Genomic DNA, 24891 nt, shown 5'->3' with positions numbered 1-24891 from the left:
TGTCAAGTATTTGTTCCTATGACCATGAGATCATATAACTCACTGACACCGGAGGAATGCTTTGTGTGTATCAAACGTCGCAACGTAACTGGGTGACTATAAAGATGCTCTACAGGTATCTCCGAAGGTGTTAGTTGAGTTAGTATGGATCGAGACTGGGATTTGTCACTCCGTGTGACGGAGAGGTATCTCGGGGCCCACTCGGTAATACAACATCACACACAAGCCTTGCAAGCAATGTGACTTAGGTAAGTTGCGGGATCTTGTATTACGGAAGGAGTAAAGAGACTTGCCGGTAAACGAGATTGAAATAGGTATGCGGATACTGACAATCGAATCTCGGGCAAGTAACATACCGAAGGACAAAGGGAATGACATACGGGATTATATTAATCCTTGACACTGAGGTTCAACCGATAAGATCTTCGGAGAATATCTAGGATCCAATATGGGCATCCAGGTCCCGCTATTGGATATTGACCGAGGAATCACTCGGGTCATGTCTACATAGTTCTCGAACCCGCAGGGTCTGCACACTTAAGGTTCAACGTTGTTTTATGCGTATTTGAGTTATATGGTTGGTTACCGAATGTCGTTCGGAATCCCGGATGAGATCCAGGACGTCACGAGGAGCTCCAGAATGGTCCGGAGGTAAAGATTGATATATAGGAACTCCTGTTTTGGTCACCGAAAAAGTTTTGGGCTCATCGGTAGTGTACCGGGAGTGCCGGGAGGGGTGCCGGGGACCATCGGGAGGGGTGTCACGCCCCAAGGGGTCTCATGGGCTATGGGAAGAGATAAACCAGCCCCTAGTGGGCTGGAATAAGTTCCCCCTAAGGCCCATAAGGTTTGAGAAGGAAAAAACACAAGGTGGAAAGAGTTTCCAAGTGGGAAGGTGGAATCCTACTCCAAGTAGGATTGGAGTAGGACTCCTCCACCTCCAATTTCAGCCAAACCTTGAGGGTTTGAGGCTGCCTCTTCCCTCCCCCTCCCTCCTATATATACTGAGGTATTAGGGCTGATTTGAGACATTTTTTGCCACGGTAGCCCGACCACATACCTCCACGGTTTTTCCTATAGATCGCGTTTCTGCGGAGCTCGGGCGGAGCCCTGCTGAGATTAGATCACCACCAACCTCCGGAGCGCCGTCATGCTGCTAGAGAACTCATCTACCTCTCCGTCTCTCTTGCTGGATCAAGAAGGCCGAGATCATCGTCGAGCTGTACGTGAGCTGAACGCGGAGGTGCTGTCCGTTCGGCACTAGATCGGAGCGGATCGTGGGACGGATCGCGGGATGGTTCGTGGGACAGTTCGCGGGGCGGATCGAGGAACGTGAGGACGTTCCACTACATCAACCGCGTTCACTAACGCTTCTGCTGTGCGATCTACAAGGGTACGTAGATCGGAAATCCCCTCTCGTAGATGGACATCACCATGATAGGTCTTCGTGCGCGTAGGAAATTTTTTGTTTTCCATGCGACGTTCCCCAACAATAAGGAACTTCCATCTAGCTCTATACTTGATTCACCTTGTGTTATGAGTAAATTTGCGACACCACCACCTACTAGTAATTCTGATATGTCGCTTGTGCTTGATGATGCTACTTCTGCTATCCATGATGCTTATGATGCTGATTTGCTTGATAATGATATGCCACTGGGTGAATTTCTTGATGCAATAATTGCTAGAGTTACTACTAAATATGATGATACTTCTGAAACTGATGAAATTATTGAAGTTGCACCTGCTGTGACACCTGTCAGACCTAGCTCTCCTGGATATGAATTGCCTAATATACCTAAGGGTTATGTTATGGAGGGAGAGATAGCTGAAGACTTTCTTGCTTGTAAGGACAGCTATGATCTTGAGAATTTATTACGCAAGTGGAAAGAAAAATCTCTGAATGCTAGAATGAAATATGATCCTAAGTTTGGTACTTCACCCATCTTTTTTACTGATGAGGATTATGAATTCTCTGTCGATCCTGAGTTAATCACTTTGGTTGAATCTGATCCTTTTCATGGTTATGAATCTCAAACTGTTGCAGCACATCTTACTAAACTGAATGGTATAGCTACCCTATTCACTAATGAGGAAAAAATTCTTTATTACTATATCCTTAAGTTGTTTCCTTTCTCACTAAAGGGTGATGCTAAAACTTGGTTTACTTCTCTCGCTCCTGGTTGTGTGCGTAGTCCCCAGGATATGATATACTACTTTTGTGAGAGATATTTTCGTACCCATAAGAAACAAGCTGCCTTGCAGGATATATATAACTTTGTGCAAATTGAAGAAGAGAGTCTCCCACAAGCTTGGGGGAGGCTTGTCTAGTTACTTAATGCTTTGCGTGATCACCCTCTTAAGAAAAATGAAATACTTGATATCTTATATAATGGACTAACCGATGCTTCTAGGGACAACCTAGATAGTTGTGCTCGTTGTGTTTTTAGAGAATGAACTGTGGAACAAGCTGAAATTCTATTGAATAATATCTTGAGCAATGATAATGCTTGGACTATTCTTGAACCACCTCCGAAGCCAACTCCGAAGAAAAGAGGTATTCTATTCCTCGGTCTCAAGATATGAAAGAAGACAAGAAATATATGCAAGCGAAAGGTATTAAATCTGAAGATGTTAAGAATCTACAACCTATTGAAGAAATACATGGTCTTGATAACCCACACAGGTAGTAGAGGTAAATTCTCTTTGTAGATTCAATGAGAGTGATATTCCTTATGATAAACCTGCTAGCTTATGCTTAGATGAATTTGATAACAATGTTGCCAAAGAAGTAAGTTCTAATGATTATGTTAGCAGACAAATGAAACAAAATGCTCGTATGATTAATCATATAAGTGCTTGTGTGGATAGAAATGTTAATGATCTTAAGCTTATTGGTAAACATGCTTCTATGGTCACTACTCAAGTAGAACAAGTACTTAAGGCTCAAAATGACTTGCTTAATGAATTGAATGATAATTCTGTTAGAGTTGTTACAAGAGGTGGTAGACTGACTCAGGAACCTTTGTACCTTAGGGCCATCCTAAGAGAACTGAACAAGATTCTCAAGGAGTTAATACTGATGCACCTAGTCATCCTGGTAATAGGAAGAAAAAGAAAGATGATAGGAACTTGCATGCTAGTAAACCTGTTGCTGTTACACCTGAGAATCCAAATGATGTTCCTATTTCTGTTGCCGAAACACAATCTGGTGATGAACATGAGCCTAGTGATAATATTGATAATGGTGTTCGTGTTGATGCTCAACCTAGTAATGATACTGATGTGGAAATTGAACCTGCTGTTAATCTTGATAACCCACAACCTAAGAACAAGAGATATGATAAGAATGATTTTATTGCTAGGAAGCATGGTAAAGAAAGAGAACCATGGGTTCAGAAACCCACGTCCTTTCCTCCCAAACCATCCAAGAAAAAGGATGATGAGGATTTTGAGCGCTTTGTTGAAATGATTACACCTATCTGTTTGCAAATGTGTTTGACCGATATGCTTAAAATGTCTCCATATGCTAAGTACATGAAAGATATTGTGACTAATAAAAGAAAGATACCTGATGTTGAGATTTCCACCATGCTTGCTAATTACACTTTTAAGGGTGGGACTCCTAAGAAACTAGGTGATCCCGGAGTGCCCACTATACCTTGCTCCATTAAAGGAAATAATGTTAGAACTGCTTTATGTGATCTTGGAGACGGTGTTAGTGTTATGCCTCTCTCTTTATACCGTAGACTTGAATTGATAAGTTGACACCTACTGAAATTTCTTTGCAAATGGCCGACAAATCATTTGCGAGGATGTGCATGTTGTGGTTGCAAACGTTACTATCTTAACAGACTTTGTTATTCTTGATATTCCCTAGGATGATGCCATGGCGGTCATCCTTGGAAGACCCTTTTTAAACACTGCAGGGGCTGTTATTGATTGCAACAAAGGCAATGTCACTTTCCATGTTAATGGTAATGAGCACACGGTGCACTTTCTGAAGAAACAATATCGAGTTCATTGCATTAATGCTATTGAAAAATCTTCATCAATTATTATTGGAAGCTTTGAATTCCCTATACCTACTGTCAAGATGAAATATGATATACTTGTTATTGGGGATATGCACATCCCCGTTGAGGTAACCTAGTGATTATTCGAAAATTCTCCGGTTTTATGTGATTCAAAAAAAAGTTTGTCAAGGAGACTTGATCAACCTCATTGACGGATTTCTTTTGATGACCATGAGATGATGAATCTAGAAGTCACAACATTTTGTTCCCAACTTTTACTTTTTGTTACTTAGTAGAAAAATAATAAATATGGCATTATTTTCCTGTTTTCTGCATTATCCGTTCAATAAAAAATGACCTGAAAATAAAAGTTCTCCAAATGCCGTGAAATTCAAGTATAATTTTTTCTGGAATATTTAAGAATTTCTGAGATAGATAACTAGTCAGGGGGATGCATGAGTGGGCCACGAGCCCAGGAGGCGTGCCCACCCCCCCTGGGCGCGCCTGGCAGGCTTGTGGGTCCCACGTGGCCCTCCTCCACTTATTCCAGCACCCATCTCCTTCGTCTACCTCCAGAAAAAATCATTCCACAGCTCATACCTGTGTTCTTGCTCATTTTGCTGCATTTTTCGATCTCTTTGTGCAAAGCCCCAATCACCAAACTGTTTTGGGGAATTGTTCCTTGGTATGTGACCCCTCGATTTGTCCAATTAGTTTTTATTATAGTGATTTATTCATTGCATATTATTTTTTCCTTGGTGACCCTGTTCTTGAGCTTTGCATGTTAATTTTAGTTGGTCCCAAGTAGTTTTGATGCATGATATGGCCTCTAGGCACTTGTAGGAGTAGTTGTTATGAGTTTTGTTAAACTTTGTTCACTTTTATTTTGAGTCACTAAAAATTTCAGAATTATTTTAGAAAAAGGAAGATGTCGAGGAAGAACTATCATGGTGGTTCCTCAAGCAAAAGGGGTCCTCGTCTAGCGATTCGGGAGCCCGATCCTTATCAGCCGAGGAACGCACCGGTGCAACCATGTGAATGACCTTCCGATGAATTCATGATTGATGCAAGTTTCAAGTACGAGTTTGATACATTTGTTCATAACGCCGGTCTCAAAGAATTCATCTCCAATAAATGTGTACAGTATACTACACTCACTGCCTCTTTTGTTCGTAGATTCAAATTTTCAGTTGGCCGTGACACATCCATACTGTTTGATCTTTATGACAAATCGTATACTATGGATTTATAGGATTTTAATAGAATATGCAAGATACCTGATTGGGGTAGTCCCAATGACCCTCCTAAGTCTTAGGTTAGAGATTTTATTTCTAGTATAACTGTTGGAGAAACTAGAGATATTACGCAGGCTACCATGGGGAGCATTCATTTTCCTGCCTTACATTATTTTGCCCTCTTCATAGGTAGATGCATTAACGGGAAGCATGATGCTGCCTCTTGAGCTTGCGTTGGTTTTTCCCTTGAAGAGGAAAGGGTGATGCAGCACAGTAGCAGTAAGTATTTTCTTCAGTTTGAGAACCAAGGTATCAATCCGGTTGGAGAATCAAGCCAAGTGTCCAGAGTACCTGCACCAACACAAACAAGCTTGCACCCAACGCTATAAAGGGGGTTGTCAATCCCTTCAATATTGATTGCAAAGTGAGATCTGAAGGCGGAAAGTGCAACGAAGTAAAAGTGTAAGGCCGAAAATATGATGTGAAGTAGACCCGGGGGCCATAGTGTTCACTAGAGGCTTCTCTCAAAATAGCAAATATTAGGGTGGGTGAACAAATTACTTTCGACTAATTGATAGAACTGTGCAAAGTCATGACGATATCTAAGGCAATGATCGTACATATAGGCATCACGTCCGAGACAAGTAGACCGATACTTTCTGCACCTACTACTGTTACTCCACACATCGACCGCTATCCAGCATGCATCTAGTGTATTGAGTTCATGATGAACAGAGTAATGCCTTAAGCAAGATGACATGATGTAGAGGGATAAACTCAAACCAATGATGTAAACCCCATCCTTTTACCCTTGATGGCAACAACATGATGCGTGCCTCGCTACCCCTTCTATCACTGGCTGAGGTCACCGCATGGTATGAAGCCAAAACCAAGCACTTCTCCCATTGCAAGAATCATAGATCAAGTTGGCCAAACAAAAGCCACAACTCGAAGAGAATTACAAGGATATGAAATCATGCATATAAGAGATCAGAAGAAACTCAAATAAGATTCATAGATAATCTGATCATAAATCCACAATTCATCGGATCTCGACAAACACACCGCAAAGAAGATTACATCGGATAGATCTCCATGAAGATCATGGAGAACTTTGTATTGAATATCCAAGAGAGAGAAGAAGGCATCTAGCTACTAGCTATGGACCTGAAGGTCTATGGTGAACTACTCACACATCATCGGAGAGGCCATGGTGTTGATGAAGAGGAGGTGGAGGACGCCGACGAGGTTGCCGATGCGCTCATGCTCCAATGAAAATGGGAATGGGTATGCCTGATCGTCGCCTACCTGTTGGTGGTCGAAACAACGACGGGGAGGCAAGGGTTCGCCGGCGAAGAGGAGGCCGTGGTGGAGGAGTTTCGGGAAGTGGTCGTGCGGGTGGCTAGAGACATAGAAAAGCTCGGGCGAGTTGGGGGAAAGCTTCCTGGATCAAGGGGGTCAGTTTGGTGGGTCGAGGTGCGCAGGAGCCGTCGTGTAGCCGGAGATTGACTGGAGCTCCAAGGAGGAGGGGCCTCGGTCGATCTCGAGCACTGGGGCTCTGCTGGTTTGCTGGGGTGGCGAGGGAAGTACTAGTGATCGTGGTGAAGCTATCTGAGGGGTGCTGGAGCGAGGGGGAGGGCTATTTTTAGGCCCGCGACGGTGAGAAGATTCGGGAGCGCCGGTGACTCACCGTGGCGCGCATGGGGGTGCAGAGAGAGGTTGGGGTTGAAACCACGGTCTCAGGACGTGGTATTGGACCGCCCGAACCATCTGCTGCAGAGAGAGAGAGGGGAGAGTCATGCATTCATGTCCGCGCAACCTTGGCCGGTTCTGGAGCGCGCGGGCACGCGTCACGTGCTACTGCAACAAAAGACCTTCCAACGACGCCAGAAATAGGAGTGTTGCTTGATACTCCTCAACAACGGCACCAGGAATCCTTCTGCTACGGCTACGCCTTAAGGGGCTTCGTAGGCAAATATGCAAAGGATTTCCCCCGTGGCCTTGGAGCCTTGCGTTGGTGTTCCCTCGAAGCGGAACGGGTGATGTAGCACAACGGTGGTAAGTATTTCCCTCAGTTTGAGAACCAAGATATCGATCTAGTGAAGGAGTATCACAAGTGCCTGCACAAACACAAAAAGCTTGCTCCCAACACTATGAAGGGGTTTTCAATCCCTTATAGATTGTTCGCCAAGTGAGAATTGAAAGCAGCAAAGTAATACAGCAAAGTAAAAACGAAAGTGGAAACCATAGATGTGAATAGACCCGGGGCCGTAGTTTTTAATAGTGGTTTCTCTCATAAAAGCAAGTAGACGGTGGGTGAACAAATTACTGTCGAGCAATTCATAGAACCGCGCAAAGTCGTGACGATATCTATGGCAATGATTATATCTATAGGCATCACGTCCAAAACAAGTAGACCGGTACTTTCTGCATCTACTGCTATTACTCTAGACGTCGACCGTTATCCAACATGCATCTAGTGTATTAAGTCCAAAAGAACAGAGTAACGCCTTAAGCAAGATGACATGATGTAGATGGACAATCTCATATATACGACAGAGCCCACCTTGTTACCATTGATGGAAACTACACGATGTGTGCCTTGCTGCCCCTACTGCCACTGGGAAAGGTCACCACACGGTAAGAATCCAAAACCAAGCACTTCTCCCATTGCAAGAATCATAGATCTAGTTGGCCAAACAAAACCCAAGACTCGGAGAGACTTACAAGGATATCAAATCATGCATATAAGAAATCAGCAAAGACTCAAATATATATCATAGATAATCTGATGGTAAATCCACAATTCATCAGATCTCGACAAACACACCGCCAAAGAACATTAAATCGGATAGATCTCCATGAAGATCATGGAGAACTTTGTATTGAAGATCCAAGAGAGAGAAGAAGCCATCTAGCTACTAACTACGGACCCGTAGGTCTGAAGTGAACTACTCCCGAGTCATTGGAGGGGCGATGATGATGATGAAGAAGCCTCCAACTCCAAAGTCCCCTCCGACAGGGCACCGGGAAGGGTCTCCAGAAGAGATCTCGCGGAAACGGAAGCTTGCGGCGGCGGAAAAGTATTTTCGTGGCTCCCTTCATTTTTTTCTGATTTTCTGATTTTTTTGATTTTCTGATTAGTTTGATTTCTTCCCCACCCACATATGAAGGGGTGGCAAAGCGTTCATCATCCTGCGAGCACCATATGAGAAAGGTGGCATTGAAGCTAATGCACTTCTCTTAACGGTAGGGGGGTTTAAGTACTCATATGAGTATGCAGAGAATTGGTTTGAGGATTTATGAACATAATGATTTGAAGAATAGCGCTCATAATCATATTCCTTGTAGTTTCCCTGCATGTTAGACGCATAAGCACGGGTATGAGCATAGTTTTGACCAGTTGAGGATTTTGATCCTCTTGAAGACTTTGGTCCTCCTGAGGAATTTTTTCTGGGGTTCAGATTCTTCAGAGGTGATGTCATGAGGACATTCACTTGAAGATTTTCAAGACAACTTTTGGGAACCCAGATTTTCTTCAGAGGAGGGCCATTCCTGCAGTTAGTTCCAACATATCGAGCAAAAACTTCACCAGATTGATTTTTGAACAGTTTATAGTTGGAATCAAATGACTCATCAGAGGAATAGGATAATTCACATGAGAAGCTAGTTAGATTAGATGGATCAAAAGAAGGCCCAGTAGCAGCAACCCATGAGGTTTTGGGATACTGCTCAGGTTTCCAATAAGATCCATCAGCATTCAGTTTCCTCTCAAAGGCAATTCCTTCTTTCCTCGGGTTCCTGTTCAAGATCTGCTTTTCGAGCACATCACAAAGGATTTGATGTCCTTTGAGGCTTTTGTACATGCCTGTCACGTACAATTCCTTCAACCCTGCATTTTCATCAGTGATATTTGTGTTTTCCTCAAGTGAGGAAATAGACACAACAGCTGCAGTTGAAGAATTTGTAGCAGTGGTAGCATTTGAAGATTCTGGTGAAGAATTAGCAATTTCACGATCAATGCATTTAAGACATGGAGGAATAAATTCAACTTGACTAGCGCTGATCTGTTGAGCTAGTAATGAATCATTTTCCATACGAAGATCATCATAAGACATCCTCAGCTTCTCAAGATCAAGCTTCCTTTGAAGAAATTCGTAGGAAAGCTTCTCATGATCAGTGAGGAGTGTATCATAACTATCCTGAAGAATATCAAATCTAGACTGAAGATTTTTCATGTCATCAGCGAGGATTTGATTGAGATTCATTTCTTCATTCAACAGATCATCACTTTTGTCTAGCAGTTTTTGAAGCTTTTCCAGAGCAGTTTGTTGTTTAGTGGCAATGATCGCAAGTTTACTGTAACTGGGTTTTTTGTAATCATCATGTTCACCGTCACTTGAATCAGATGGGGAGGCATTATGTGATACCTTTGAACCTTTTGCCATGAAGCAATAGGTTGGAGCGAAGTCATCAGCATAATCATCAGTATGGATGGTGCACTCATTTTCTTCAAAATTGAAGATTGACTTGCTGACGAAATTGGTTGCTAGTGCAAGACTAGCCTGTCCAGATTCCGAATCTTCTCCAGAGCCTTCTTCATCACATTCTTCTGATTCTTCCTCGGAATCCATTTCCTTGCCAATAAGTGCCCGAGCCTTTCTGAAACTAGTCTTCTTGTGTGAAGAGGACTTTGATAATGAGGATTTTGAAGATTTCTTCTTTTTCTTTGAGTCATCAGAACTGTCATCCTTGTATTTCTTTTTCTTTGATTCCTTTCCCCAGCGAGGACAATCAGCAATGTAATGGCCTGATTTCTTGCACTTGTGACAGGTCCGTTTCTTGTAGTCCTCAGATGCAGATTCTGATTTCCTCATGTCTCTTCTTGATGATTTACCGAACTGTCCTCGTCGTGTAAATCTCTGGAATTTCCTCACAAGCATTGCAAGCTCCTGTCCAAATTCTTCAGGGTCACAACTGCTGTCATCTGTTTCTTCTTCAGATGAGGAAATTGCTCTAGCCTTCAGTGCTCGTGGTCTGGAATAGCTTGGTCCATATAGATCTCTCTTTTCTTCTTGCTGGAATTCATGAGTATTTAGCCTTTCAAGAATATCAGCTGGATCAAGCATCTTGTAGTCTGGTCTTTCTTGAATCATCAGAACTAGAGTGTCAAATGAAGGATCCAAGGATCTCAGCAGTTTCTTCACAACTCCGTGATCAGTGATGTCTCGAGCTCCCAGTGCTTGCAGTTCATTTGATATATCAGTGAGGCGATCAAAGGTGTCTTGGCAGCATTCATTGTCATGTCTCTTGAAACGATTGAAGAGATTTTGAAGAATATCAACACGAGAGTCACGCTGGGTTGATACTCCTTCATTTACCTTGCACAATCTCTCCCAGATCAGTGTTGCAGATCCCAAAGCACTTACTCTTCCAAACTGACCTGGGCTCAAATAGCCACAGATGATGTTCTTCGCTTGAGAATCGAGTTGCTTAAATCTCTTCACATCAGCTGCAGTGACATTAGCAGAAACGAGGGGAACGCCATTTTCCACAATATACCAGAGATCATTGTCAATTGCTTGCAGATGCAGTTGCATTTTGTTCTTCCAGAAAGGAAAGTTCTTCCCTTTGTAGGTGGGACATGGTGCAGTCACCTTGAACATGCCTGCAGTCGACATAACTAAAACTCCAGGTGGTTAAACCAAAATCACACAGAACAAGGGAGTACCTTGCTTTGATACCAATTGAAAGTGCGTTATATCGACTAGAGGGGGGGTGAATAGGAGATTTTTAGAATTTCATCGCTGAGGAAATTTCTTTTGAGGAAATTCCTCACTGATGACTAACTTACAGCGGAAACAGTTAAGGATCAGTTGTGCAATTGTTCACAACAGCAGTATTACAGAGTGAAGATTATGAAAACAGATTACACAGCAAGCAGGCACGCAGAATACAGATGATGATTTACTCAAGTGAAGAATTTGGGGTTGAGGAAATTCAGAGAAAGTCTTCAGCAAATTCTTCAAACAGTCACAGTGAAAGTCATCAACACATAAGACAGAGAATGTAAAGAGTTGAGGAATTAGAACCCGATTCTTGGTGAAGACTGTTGTTGATGACCCAGTTCCAACTGTTGTGACAGTTGTACATCTGGTTTGGAGCGGCTTGGTATTTTAACCAAAAGGACACCCAGTCCCGGGACACACAGTCCCTACCGTATTCAACTTGAGCTAAGGACACACAGTCCTCGCCCAACACTCGTGGTAAGTCTTCAGGGCAGACTTCCAAACCCTCACAAACTCGGTCACCCGGCGATCCACAATTGACTGCTGGATTGCTCTAGACCATGACACCTAACCGTCTGGAGGATGCAAAGTCCTCAAAGGTAAAAGGCTTCAGTCCCACACAGGAACAACTTCTTCAGTGATGCTCAATCACTAGATTTGGTTTGTGGTTTCGGTGGGTGGTGTATTTCCTCACTGATGATTTTCTCTCGAAGGCTCTGAGGAATTTGGGTTGCTCTTATGACAAGTGTCAGTTTCTAGCGGAGCAGCCAACCAGCTAGTGGTTGTGGGGGGCGGCTATTTATAGCCTGGGAGCATCCCGACATGATTTGACATTAATGCCCTTAAATAATATGACCGTTGGAGTGGATAAGATCAGTGACTTGGCGTGGCTTATCGAAACGGTCGGGACTCTCAACTGTGAGAGTCCACATGTCACTCATATTCCTCACTTGAGGCTTTTGGTAGGATTTGGCTTGGGTTGAGCATCATGAGGAAATCCATTCCATAGTGTTACTTTGACCCCCTTTAACAGTACGGTGTTCCTATTCATCAAATGCGAAGAAAGTAAAACAGAAAACGAAAATCTTCATGCTTCAATTTCTTCAGAATGATTTTCTTCAGGAACCACCGATCTTCTCAATATCAATATCTTCATGAGAAATATCAATTTCATCGCAATTTCTTCGCGATTCATTTCTTCAGCTTCAGACCAATTTCTTCAACTGAAGACTTATATTTTTAGGGGTCGATATTCTTCAAATATCTCAAACTCCTCAATGACTTATAGATCCTGTGTACACTTAAAAACACATTAGATACTTAACCTATAAGTCTTCAAACTACCAAAATCACTAAGGGGCACTAGATGCACTTACAAGTAGGGAAGTGATAAAGAATGAATTTTTGATGCTTTCATGCTACCTAGCATAGATATCCTTTGTAACTCCTCTTATGTGACGTGAATGTTCAGATCCATTAGATTCAAAACAATAGTTTGCTATTGACGTGGAAACAATAATAATTCAAGCAAACTAGAAAGGTAATCATGAACTTTCAAAATAACAAGGCCAAAAGAAATTATCCCTACAAAAGCATATAGTATGGCTATGCTCTATCATCATTGCACAACTAATTTAAATCATGCACAACCCCGGTATTGGCCAAGTAATTGTTTCACACCTTTACTTTCTCAAACCTTTTCAACTCTCACGCAATACATGAGCGTGAGCCATGGTTATAGCACTATAGATGGTGTGGAGTGTGGTGGAGGTTGCAAGACAAAAAAAGGAGAAGATGGTCACATTACCTAGGCATATCAATGAGCTATGGAGATGCTCATCAATAGATATCAATGTGAATGAGTAGGGATTGCCATACAAATGATGCACTAGAGCTAAGAGTATGTGAAAGCTCTTAAAGATAACTAGTGGGTGTGCATACAACTTGCTTGCTCACGAAGACCTAAGGCAATTTTGGGGAAGCCTATCATTGGAATATACAAGCCAAGTTATATAATAAAAATTTCCCACTAGCTATATGGTGGTGACAAAACGAAAAACTCTCAATCATGAAGATCGTGGTGCTTAATATGCACAAGTGTGGAAAAAGAGGTAGCATTGTCCCTTCTCTCTTTTTCTCTCATTTTATTTTGGTGGGCTCTTTGGCCTCTTTTTTTTATTTATTTTTTATTTTGGTGGGCTTCTTTGGCCTCTTTTATTTCCTCACATGGGACAATGCTCCATTAATGATGATCATCACACTTTCAATTCAAAACTTAGAGCAACAATGACTCTATATGGAATGCCTTCGGTAGTGTACCGTGACAATGATCTAGCATGGCATGCACATTAGTGGAAACATCATGCTAGCTATCTTACGATCGTGCAATGGCAATGTAGACATGGTGGCACATGTCATGGTGGTAGTTGCATGGCAATATATCTCGGAATGACTTTGAAAAGCCATAGTAGGTAGGTATGGTGGCTGTTTTGAGGGAGGCTAATGGTGGGTTTTGTGCACCGGCGAAAGTTGCACGGCACTAAGAAGATAGTGATGGTGGAAGGTGAAAGTGCATCTAAACCATGGACTCAACATTAGTCCTGAAGAACTCATATACTTGTTGCAAATTTTTTATTAGTAATCGGAACAAAGCATTCAACACATACTCCTAGGGGAAGGGTTGGTAGGTATAAACCATCGCGCGATCCCGACCGCCACGCAATGGATGACAATCAATAGACTAATCATGCTCAGATTTCATCACATAGAGAAATTCAATATTACCACAACCATATCTCAAAACTAATTGAGAGGAATCAAACTTCTCTAACTATTCAATGCACATGAATGTGGAAGTTTTCGTATCCCTTTGGATAACTACCCCTTTTGAGACTACTTTCAAAGCATAGATCAACTACCAAGCCACGCACCGCTGTGCTCTAAAAGATATAAGTGAAGCACATAGAGAAAAAGTATCTAGCTCAAAAGATATAAGTGAAGCACATGTGAGCTGAATTGTCTACCAAAAGATATAAGTGAAGTTCGACAAAATCACGATGAGTACATATCTCTCTCTCTAGGTGTGCAGAAAGGATGATTGTGACACAACAAAAATAAAAGACTCCTACGATACAAGACGCTCCAAGCAAAAACACATAACATGTGGTGAATAAAAATATAGCCCCAAGTAACGTTACCGATGGTTGAAGACGAGAGAGGGGATGCCTTCTCGGGGCATCCCCAAGCTTAGGCTTTTACGGAATCCTTGAATCTCTTGGGGTGCCTTGGGCATCCCCAAGCTTGAGCTCTTGCCACTCTTTATCTCTTTGTCCATAAGAACTTCACCCAAAACTTGAAAACTTCACAACACGAAACTTAAACAGAAACTCGTGATAACATTAGTATGAGAAAGCAAACCAACAATTCCTTAGGTACTGTAGAAAACTTAAATACTACTTATGCTGATGTTGGGTTACTGTATTTTCAATCTTCCATGGCTAATACCAACGATACTATCCATAGTTTCATCAAAATAAGCAACCAACACAACAAAAACAGAATCTGTTAACAGCAGACCTGTGTGTAGAAATTTGTATATTTCGTATACCTCTGGTACTCCAAAAATTCTGAAAACTTATGACAGTCTGAAGAATTTGCGTATAAATCAGGAGCGAAAATAATCAACTCAAAAGCTCTTACATAAAAAAATGAAAATTATTTTCGTGAGCAGAAAGTTTCTGTCTTTTCCAGCATGACCAAATGTTCATCCCCAAGACTACTCGTAACGGTTTTGCTTGGCACAAATGCAAAAAGAAACACAAAAAACACAATCATAACAGAATTGTGAAAGTGTGGAAAACACAAAACCGAAAGAAGAAGTATAGATTCGTTGGGTTGCCTAACAACAAGCGCTTTTGTTTAACGCCCTTAGCTAGGCGAAATGTGATGGACTCACGTATAGTCATCTTTGGTGCTCAAACCATAAGTAGCCCGCATCATAGATTCATAAGTCAATCTTATTTTCTTTCTAGGAAAGTTCTCCATGCCCTTCTTTAAAGGAAATTGAAATCTAATATTCTCTTCTTTCATATCAATGATAGCACCAATAGTCCTTAGGAAAGGTCTACCAAGAATAATGGGACATGAAGGATTGCAATCTATGTCAAGTACAATGAACTCCACGGGTACATAGTTCTTATTTGCGACAATAAGAACATCATCGATCCTTCCCATGGGTTTCTTGATAGTAGAATCCGCAAGATGCAAATTAAGAGAACACTCTTCAATCTCATGAAAACCAAGAATATCACATAAAGACTTTGGAATCGCGGAAACACTAGCACCCAAATCACACAAAGCATTGCACTCATGTTTTTTTATCTTGATTTTGATAGTAGGTTCCCACTCATCACGAATTTTTCTAGGTATAGAGACTTCTAGTTCGAGCTTCTCTTCAAGAGATTTCATCATAGCATCTACGATATGTGCGGTAAAGGCTTTGCTTTGGCTATAAGCACGTGGAGAGTTTGCAATGGATTGCATCAAGTAAATGCATTCAAACAAGGAGCAATTATCATAATTGAATTCCTTGAAATCCAAAGTGGGAGTTTCATTACTACCCAAAATTTTGATTTCTTCTACTCCATTCTCCATACCTTTATCATCAAGATAGGTGGACTCCGAATCATTGGGGATTTTTTCAACCAAAGTGGATTCATATCGAGCCCCTCCATAAATAGGTTTGACACGCGAAGACAAAGATTAAATAGGATACACACCAAGCACTTTAAGATCTTTGTGATTTGCATCACTAGAACGCACCCTTTTAAACCATTCATGCCTAGCATGAATTTGGGCGGTTCTTTCTTTGCTCTCATTCATGGAGACACGCATAGCTTGCAAAGTTTCATCCAAGTTGACCTTGGGAGGAGTGCATCTAACTTTCAAAGCATCAATATCACAAGACATACGATCAACACTTTTAGCCAAATCGTCTATTTTGAGTAGTTTTTCCTCTATGGACGCATTGAAAATCTTTTGAGAGTTGATGAACTCTTTGATATTACTCTCTAAATCAGAGGGTAATTTGTTGTGATTTCCATAAGTGTTGTTGTAGAAATTTCCATAATTGTTAGAGGAGTTACTAGGAAAACGCCTTGGAACATAGTTTCCTCTAAAAGCATTGTTGTTGCCAAAATTGTTCGTACCAACAAAATTCACGTCCAAACTAGCGTTGCTACTCTCAATCAAGGAAGATAGTGGCATGTCATTAGGATCTATAGTAGCGTTTCTACTAGCAACCAAATTCATCAACTCGTCCATCTTAGCACTTAGAGAGTTAATCTCTTCTATAGCTTGTACCATTTTGCTAGCAAGTGACCTTTTAGTGTGCCACTGAGAGTAGTTGGTCATGATATTGTCTAGGAGTTTTGTAGCGTCTCCTAACGTGATTTCCATGAATGTTCCATCTCAAGCGGAGTCCAAGATATTGCGAGAAGCAAAATTCAAGCCAGCGTAAAAGATTTCTATAATCATCCACAAACTCAAGCCATGAGCGGGACAATTTCTAATCATAAGCTTCATCCTCTACCAAGATTGTGCAACGTGTTCATGATCAAGTTGCTTGAAATTCATGATATCGTTACATAAGGAGATGATCTTAGCCGGCGGAAAATACTTCGATATGTATTGCACTTATCCCAAGAATCGATACTATTTTTAGGCAAAGAAGAAAACCAAGTTTTTGCGCGATCTCGCAACGAGAAAGGAAAAAGTTTCAACTTAATCACGTCATTATCCACATCTCTTTTCTTTTGCATATCACAAATCTCAATGAAGGTATTGAAATGGGATGCGGCATCTTCACTAGGAAGGCCAGAGAATTGCTCTTTCATAACAAGATTCAGCAAAGTTGCGTTGATTTCATACGATTCTGCACTAGTGGCGGGAGCAATCGGAGTACTAATAAAATCATTATTATTGGTACTCGAGAAGTCACAAAGTTTGGTGTTTTCAGCCATGATGACTTCATAAAACAAACAAGCACACAAGCAAGCAAGAAAACCAGCAAACGAAAACGGCAAAGGCAAAAGAAAATGGCAAAGGAAAAAGGCAAATGAAAACGGCAAATGTGAAGTGGGGGAGAGGAAAACGAGAGGCAACTGGCAAAAATGTAAATGCAAGAGATGAGTTTGTGAGACCTACTTGGATCGATCTCTCCTCCCCGGCAACGGCGCCAGAAATACTTCTGCTACTGCAACAAAAGACCTTCCAACGGCGCCAGAAATAGGAGTGTTGCTTGATACTCCTCAGCAACGGCACCTGGAATCCTTCTGCTACGCCTACGCCTTAAGGGACTTCCTAGGCAAATATGCAAAGGATTTCCCCCGTGCCCTTTGAGCCTTGTGTTGGTGTTCCCTCGAAGCGGAAAGGGTGATGTAGCACAGCGGTGGTAAGTATTTCCCTTAGTTTGAGAACCAAGGTATCGATCCAGTGAAGGAGTATCACAAGTGCCTGCACAAACACAAAAAGCTTGCTCCCAACGCTATGAAGGGGTTGTCAATCCATTATAGATTGTTCGCCAAGTGAGAACTGAAAGCAGCAAAGTAACAAAGCAAAGTAAAACAAAAGTGGAAACGATAGATGTGAACAGACCCAGGGGCCGTAGTGTTTACTAGTGGCTTCTCTCGTGAAACAATTACTGTCGAGCAATTCATAGAACCTCGCAAAGTCGTGACGATATCTATGGCAATGATTATATCTATAGGCATCATGTCCAAAACAAGTAGATCGATACTTTCTGCATCTACTACTATTACTCCACACGTCGACCGCTATCCAGCATGCATCTAGTGTATTAAGTCCAAAAGAACAGAGTAACGCCTTAAGCAAGATGACATGATGTAGATGGACAATCTCATATCTACGACAGAGCCCACCTTGTTACCCTTGATGGCAACTACACGATGTGTGCCTTGCTGCCCCTACTGTCACTGGGAAAGGTCACCACACGGTAAGAACCCAAAACCAAGCACTTCTCCCTTTGCAAGAATCATAGATCTAGTTGGCCAAACAAAACCCAAGACTCGGAGAGACTTACAAGGATATCAAATCATGCATATAAGAAATCAGCAAAGACTCAAATATATATCATAGATAATCTGATCACAAATCCACAATTCATCGGATCTCGACAAACACACCGCCAAAGAAGATTACATCAGATAGATCTCCATGAAGATCATGGAGAACTTCGTATTGAAGATCCAAGAGAGAGAAGAAGCCATCTACCTACTAACTACGGACCCGTAGGTCTGAAGTGAACTACTCACGAGTCATTGGAGGGGGATGATGATGATGAAGAAGCCCTCCAACTCCAAACTCCCCTCCGGCAGGGCGCCGGGAAGGGTCTCCAAATGAGATCTCGCGGATACGGAAGCTTGCGGCGGCGGAAAAGTATTTTCGGGGCTCCCTTGATTTTTCTCTAATCGTTAGGGAATATATAGGCACAAGATCTAGGTCACGGGGGCGCCATGGAGGCCACAAGCCTGCCCACCGCCGCCCCCTGGTAGCGGAGTGGGGGCTTGTGGGCTCCCTGTAGCCCTCGTGGCTTGGCCCACAGGCCCCCTGATCTTCCTTCGTTCGGGAAAAAATCATTTCGTGGATTTTATTCCATTTGGACTACGTTCCAAAATCAGATCTAAAAAGAGCCAAAAACACAGAAAAAATAGGAACTGGCACTTGGCACTGAATTAATAAGTTAGTCCCAAAAAAGATATAAAAGGTTCATAAAACATCCAAAGATGACAAGATAACAGTGTGAAACCATCCGAAATTATAGATACGTTTGAGACGTATCATCGCGCGAGCTCTAGCGCGAGAGAGGAGGGGCCCTGAGGCTTGCCCGACGCAGAGGGGTTGTTGGGGAAGAGGTTGGACATCTCGGGGGAGGCTGGAACTGGCAGAGGGCGTTGCCCCCACCTCGGTGACTCCCTGTAGCGCACCCAGAGCGCAGTTTTGGCATGTCACGGCATGCTGGTGCGCTCTGAGGCACTTTGGACGTGTCTAGCATGTCCTGGCACTTACTGGGGGTGTGGCTAGCCATTTGGTTTAAGTGGGAGCTTCGGCTGGTCAAGGGAGGCAAGAAATATTGGTGCTGCGAGTCATGAACTGAGGTCTAAATTGGGGTTTTTGACCTTTCCACTTTGAACCAGTGAGGGGCCAGTTGACTGGGGTTAGATATAGGTGCTGGCCACTTAATCTAAGAGTTTGAAGCAAAGGAGTTTGGTTTAGTTGTGGCTAAGGTGGCTTTTTACTATCTGTCAGAGGTGTTCGACAGTGGTTTTTGGGGGTTGCCCCCCACCACTGGTGCTGAGACTTAACATGTTTGGTTTTGGTGGTAAACGAGGGAGTTCCACCAAATTTGAGCTCCAAAGGATAAGTTTAGCTTTGTAAACTTGAAAACACTCCAATATGACCAGATCTGTTCCTTCCAAAGGGAGTGTGGGCAAACTAAGTCCCACATATCCCATTTTTGGTGCAGAACCCTCATTTGAGGTATTAGGCACTCCTGCAAAGTTTTAGCCTCATTGGACAAACTTCGCTATGTAGAGTTGCTCTAACTTGATTCTCGACAGACAGGGTATTTGGGTTATTTGGGGTCCTTATCCACCTTTTATCAACGTGAAACTTTATGTGGACTCCAAACAAGGCTTAGGGATACCACTGGAATTTTCTAGGAATTTATTGAGAATATTTCGTTTGGAAATATCTTAAAATGCTAAAACAGACAAAAATAGCTTTTATAGTTTGAATCAATATATTTAATATAAAATGGGGTTTAAAATCCTATGTATGGGAAATATATGTCCTTCTGATCATCTCTAAATTTAATCAGATTTTTCCAAGGCAAAAAAGTATTTTCCCATGTTGGAATACCAATTCCGGCCTCAGAAATGGACAAGTTAATTAATTAGGAGAATAATCACAAAAATAATTATTTTTGTAGTTTTGAAATATAAAGATAGGCAAAAATCAGATTACCAAATATGAGTAGTAGCACTGCTTGTTATCAAGGACATGTAGTGCAACTCAAGGTGGTTTTACTTTGGTCAACAAAAAGGTTTTGGGAAATCAATATAATACCAAAGGGATTTAGGGTTTTCAAACCTCACATGATCAAGCATACAAGCATACAATGTCAATCATGGCAGTCACAACATTAGTTTTGAAAAAGTTTTAACAAGCTTAGAATTTTACAACACAGACAAGTGATAGCAAAAACAGGGTGTGACAGTTATCAGTTCCTTGAGAGGGATAATGAATCCCTCCTATACCAGTTAATATTTAACCGACAACGTGTTTTCCATGTTACCCTTCCTGCTCGTGCCTTCTTTGACATTCAGGTAAAATGGAGATATTACATAACGAGAGGAGAGGCAGAGGAGTATGAGAGGGAGGTGAAGGCTGCTCGCCTCCGTGATGCAGCTATTCAGGCGGTAGGTGCCGCGTCCGAGTACAACCCCCATTGTGACTTTGGATATCGCCCGGACCAACCGTGGAACTAGACCAACTTAGGCCAAAAGCCTAAGCTTGGGGGAGTACGTGTCTCTCACCGACTTTATATTCATGCTCACACATTCACTTTGATAGTCGGTGTTCTCACTCTTCCATTGTATCATCCATGCTAGTTTATTTATTTTTCTTGCATTCTTCTCGTGTGTTTTTTTAAAAATGAGAAAAAAAATAGTTGTAAGTTTACTTTCCAGCATGCTTAGTGGTAATTAAAAAGAAAACCCAAAACGATTTCCCATTCTTCTTTCGCTTGTTGGGAGCTTTCCCGTGTAAAGAGTTTTCGTTTTCTTTGGGTCGAGGTAGAAGACCATGTTTAAAATGATTAGTGGCTCTCATATGCATTATTGTTTATCCGTCAAAGAGCCATATTACTTTGCCTTCTCCTCTGAATTTTCTTGTAAATTCCAGTTTAGTCTAATGCACGAACACTCTTATTATTATTATTCACATCATTCGGTCGTGCAAGTGAAAGGCAATAATGACGATATATGATGAAGTGACTGAGCCTGGAAAAGCTGGTATGAACTCGACCTATTTTGTTTTTGTAAATATGACTTTCTCATCGTTCCTAATTCAACATTGTTATGAGAGAAACATGTTTGCAATGACAACTTAGATATCATAGTTTCTGATGCCATGCTTAATTAGCTAGGAGCTTATAATGGTTTGTCTTGGATGCCAACATGAATTTCAAGATGATTATGATGTAGTATGATAGGATGGTATCCTCCTTTGAATGATTCAAGCGGCTTGACTTGGCACATGTTCACGCATGTAGTTGAAACAAAATCAACATAGACTCTACGATATTCATGTTTATGGTGATTTATATCCTACTCATGCTTGCACTCAACATTGGTTAATTTCAATGCATATTGATGACTGTTGTCGCTCTCTAGTTGGTCGCTTCCCAGTCTTTTGCTAGCCTTCACTTGTACTAAGCGGGAATACTGCTTGTGCATCCACTTCCATAAACCCAAAGTTGTTCCATATGAGTCCACCATACCTATCTATATGCGGTATCTATCTGCCGTTCCAAGTAAATTTGCATGTGCCACTCTCTAAATCTTCAAATAATAATCTGTTTTGTATGCCTGAACCGCTCATGTGGTGACAAGGGGTGGTCAGTATCTTCCATGCTAGGCTTGTTATCCTCGATATGTGTTTATTCACTATCACTCACGAGAAAGGGGCCGGTAACCGGAATCCCCAGTTCCATGCTCAAATCAAATCAAAAATATAATTGCAAACAAAAATCCCCCTGGATTGGACGGTACACGAGGATTCAGCTAGTCGTGGAGTGTGATTGATCTATGGTGGGGGAGTCAAAACTTTACTATTCTGTTTGGGAACCGCCTATAATAAGTGTAGCATGGAAGATGGTGAAAACTCTCGGTCATCGCGTTGACAATGAAAGCATGCCACCCAAAATTATTTATCTTTGTTTTAAAAAGCTTGAGCTCTGGCACCTCTGCAAATCAATGCTTCCCTCTGCGAAGGGCCTATCTATTTACGTTTCTGTTGAGTCGTCCTCTTCTTATTAAAAAGGACCAGTTAAAGAGCACCTCCGTCATTTATATGCTTTGCTATTAATTGATATTGATTATGACTATGGCTGGATCTTCTTTGTCATGAATTACAATTTCCAGTCGGCCTTTGGTCTTTGAAGGTGCTCTGCATTTATGTTTTGCGGTCTCAAAAAGGGCTAGCGAGATACCATTTATTCATATTATATCATGATTATTTTGATTGAAGTGTTGACGTTTGAAACTTAATTATTGCTCGCTAGTTAATTTCGCCATTGATATGAGTATACCATGAGACCTAAATGTCATTGCTTATGTGGTTAGCTTATGATCTTGCTGAAAATCTGAATATGAGTTAGACAATATTACAACAACAAGATCAAACAGAGTTCGTAAAAGTTTTTATTTTGTCTCTTTCAGTTTATCAACTGAATTGCTTGAGGACAAGCAAGGCTTTAAGCTTGGGGGAGTTGATACGTCTCCAATGTATCTACTTTTCCAAACTCTTTTGCCCTTGTTTTGGACTCTAATTTGCATGATTTGAATGAAACTAACCCGGACTGACGCTGTTTTCAGCAGAAGTGCCATGGTGTTGTTTTTGTGCAGAAATAGAAGTTCTCGGAATGACCTGGAAACTTACGAGTATTTTTTATGGAATATATAAAAAATAGCAGAGAAAGAATCAACTGAAGATACGCTGCCAGTGGGCCACGAGCCCTGCAGGCGCCCCCTAGGGTGCGCCTAGCAGGCTCGTGGGGCCCACGTGGCTCCTCCAACTTCATCTCCAACTCTATATAACCTCTCTCGCCCAGGAAAAAATAAGAGAGAAGAGTTCATCGCGTTTCACGATACGGATATGTCGCCACCGCTTGTTCTTCCTCGGGAGGGCAGATATGGGCTCCGGAGAGGGGAAATCAACACCATCGTCATCATCAACCATCCTCCATCGCCAATTCCATGATGCTCTCCATCGTCCGTGAGTAATCTTATCATAGGCTTGCTGGACGGTGATGGGTTGGATGATATCTATCATGTAATCAAGTTAGTTTTGATGGGGTTTGATCCCTAGTATCCACTATGTTCTGAGATTGATGTTGCTACTACTTTGCTATGCTTAATGCTTGTCACTAGGGCCCGAGTGCCATGATTTCAGATCTGAACCTATTATGTTTTCATCAATATATCTGTGTTCTTGATCATATCTTGCAAGTTGTAGTCACCTAATATGTGTTATGACCCGGCAACCCCGGAGTGACAATAGCCGGAACCACTCCCGGAGATGACCATAGTATGAGGATCCCATGTATTCACCATCTGCGAATGCTTTGTTCCGGTTCTCTATTAAACGGAGACCTTAATATCCCTTAGTTTCCATTAGGACCCCGCTGCCACGGGAGGGTAGGACAAAAGATTTCATGCAAGTTCTTTTCCGTAAGCACGTATGACTAAATACGGAATACATGCCTACATTACATTGATGAACTGGAGCTAGTTACATATCACCCTATGTTATAACTGTTACATGATGAATGCCATCCAACATAATTATCCATCACCGATCCAATGCCTACGAGATTTTCCTATACTGGTCCTTGCTAAGTTACTTTACCGCTACTGTTGTCACACTTGCTATACAAATTAGTACTGCTACTGTTACCGCCGCTACCGTTACTATCATACTACTTTGCTACTAAAACTTTGTTGCAAATACTAAGTCTTTCAGGTGTGGTTGAATTGACAACTCAACTGCTAATACTCGAGAGTATTCTTTGGCTCCCCTTGTGTCGAATCAATAAATTTGAGTCGAATACTCTACCCTCGAAAACTGTTGCGATCCCCTATACTTGTGGGTTATCAGCCGCGACCCACAAGCATCTCCTTCAGGATCCCAACCAGCGCTACCCCTTGTTTTGTGTGCCTCGCCACACCACAGCCACCGCAGCCGCCTCCCCACATGTCCTCCTGGACGCATTTGCCGCATGGATGGAGGCCGAGGGTCCCTGTCCGCATGCCCGCAGCGGACTCCAGTGCCCGAGCCGCCGTCCGTCGCCCGAGCTCCACGAAGCAGGCCGCCGAGCTCCTCCCACTAGCTCCCTCTGGTGCCCTAGCCTCTGGGCATCTCCAACACCGCCCCGCCGCCTCGAGGAGCTCCGATCACCGTCGGCGACCTCTCACAGGCCAGACCTCGCCGGCCTTCTCCTGCTTCCTCCCGCTTCTTCTCTCCCTGATGGTCTCTCTCTAACTCTCGCACCAGCAGCCATGGCCATGGAGCCCCGTCATTGGTGGTCTCCTCCCCCCGGATCTGACCCTCCATGCTGTCGTGCAGGCCAAGTACGTCACCGCCTTCCAGCATCTCCCACCTCCTGTTCATGAGGGAGACGACAACGTGAGCCTCCTGCTCGTCGCGTTGACCACGCGAGGTGGGTGGGCCGCTGACCATGCCAGCAGCGTGGCCTGCCTCACCTCGGCCTCATCGTCGCCATCAGGCCCAGCAACATCCACGTCCTATGGCCCAGCCTCTCCCGTGTGCCGGCCCAGCTAGGCCTCTAGGCCCCAAGGTGACCGCTGGCTGTTATCCCTCGCTCATTCTGCATTATTGCTATTATGTGCATGCTGCTGTGTAGGCCAGTTCCGGCCCATATTGTTTTTTTTCACCTCCTGCCGATTTACCAAGTTACCTTGACATTTCAAATTACAAAAAAACATCATTTTTGTTTTTATCATATTTGATTAACCGTGCACCAGATTAAAA

This window comes from Hordeum vulgare, chromosome 5H (genome assembly GCF_904849725.1).
Source record: "Hordeum vulgare subsp. vulgare chromosome 5H, MorexV3_pseudomolecules_assembly, whole genome shotgun sequence".
NCBI classification, from domain to species: Eukaryota; Viridiplantae; Streptophyta; class Magnoliopsida; order Poales; family Poaceae; genus Hordeum; species Hordeum vulgare.
Note: the sequence above shows the minus strand (reverse complement) of the source record.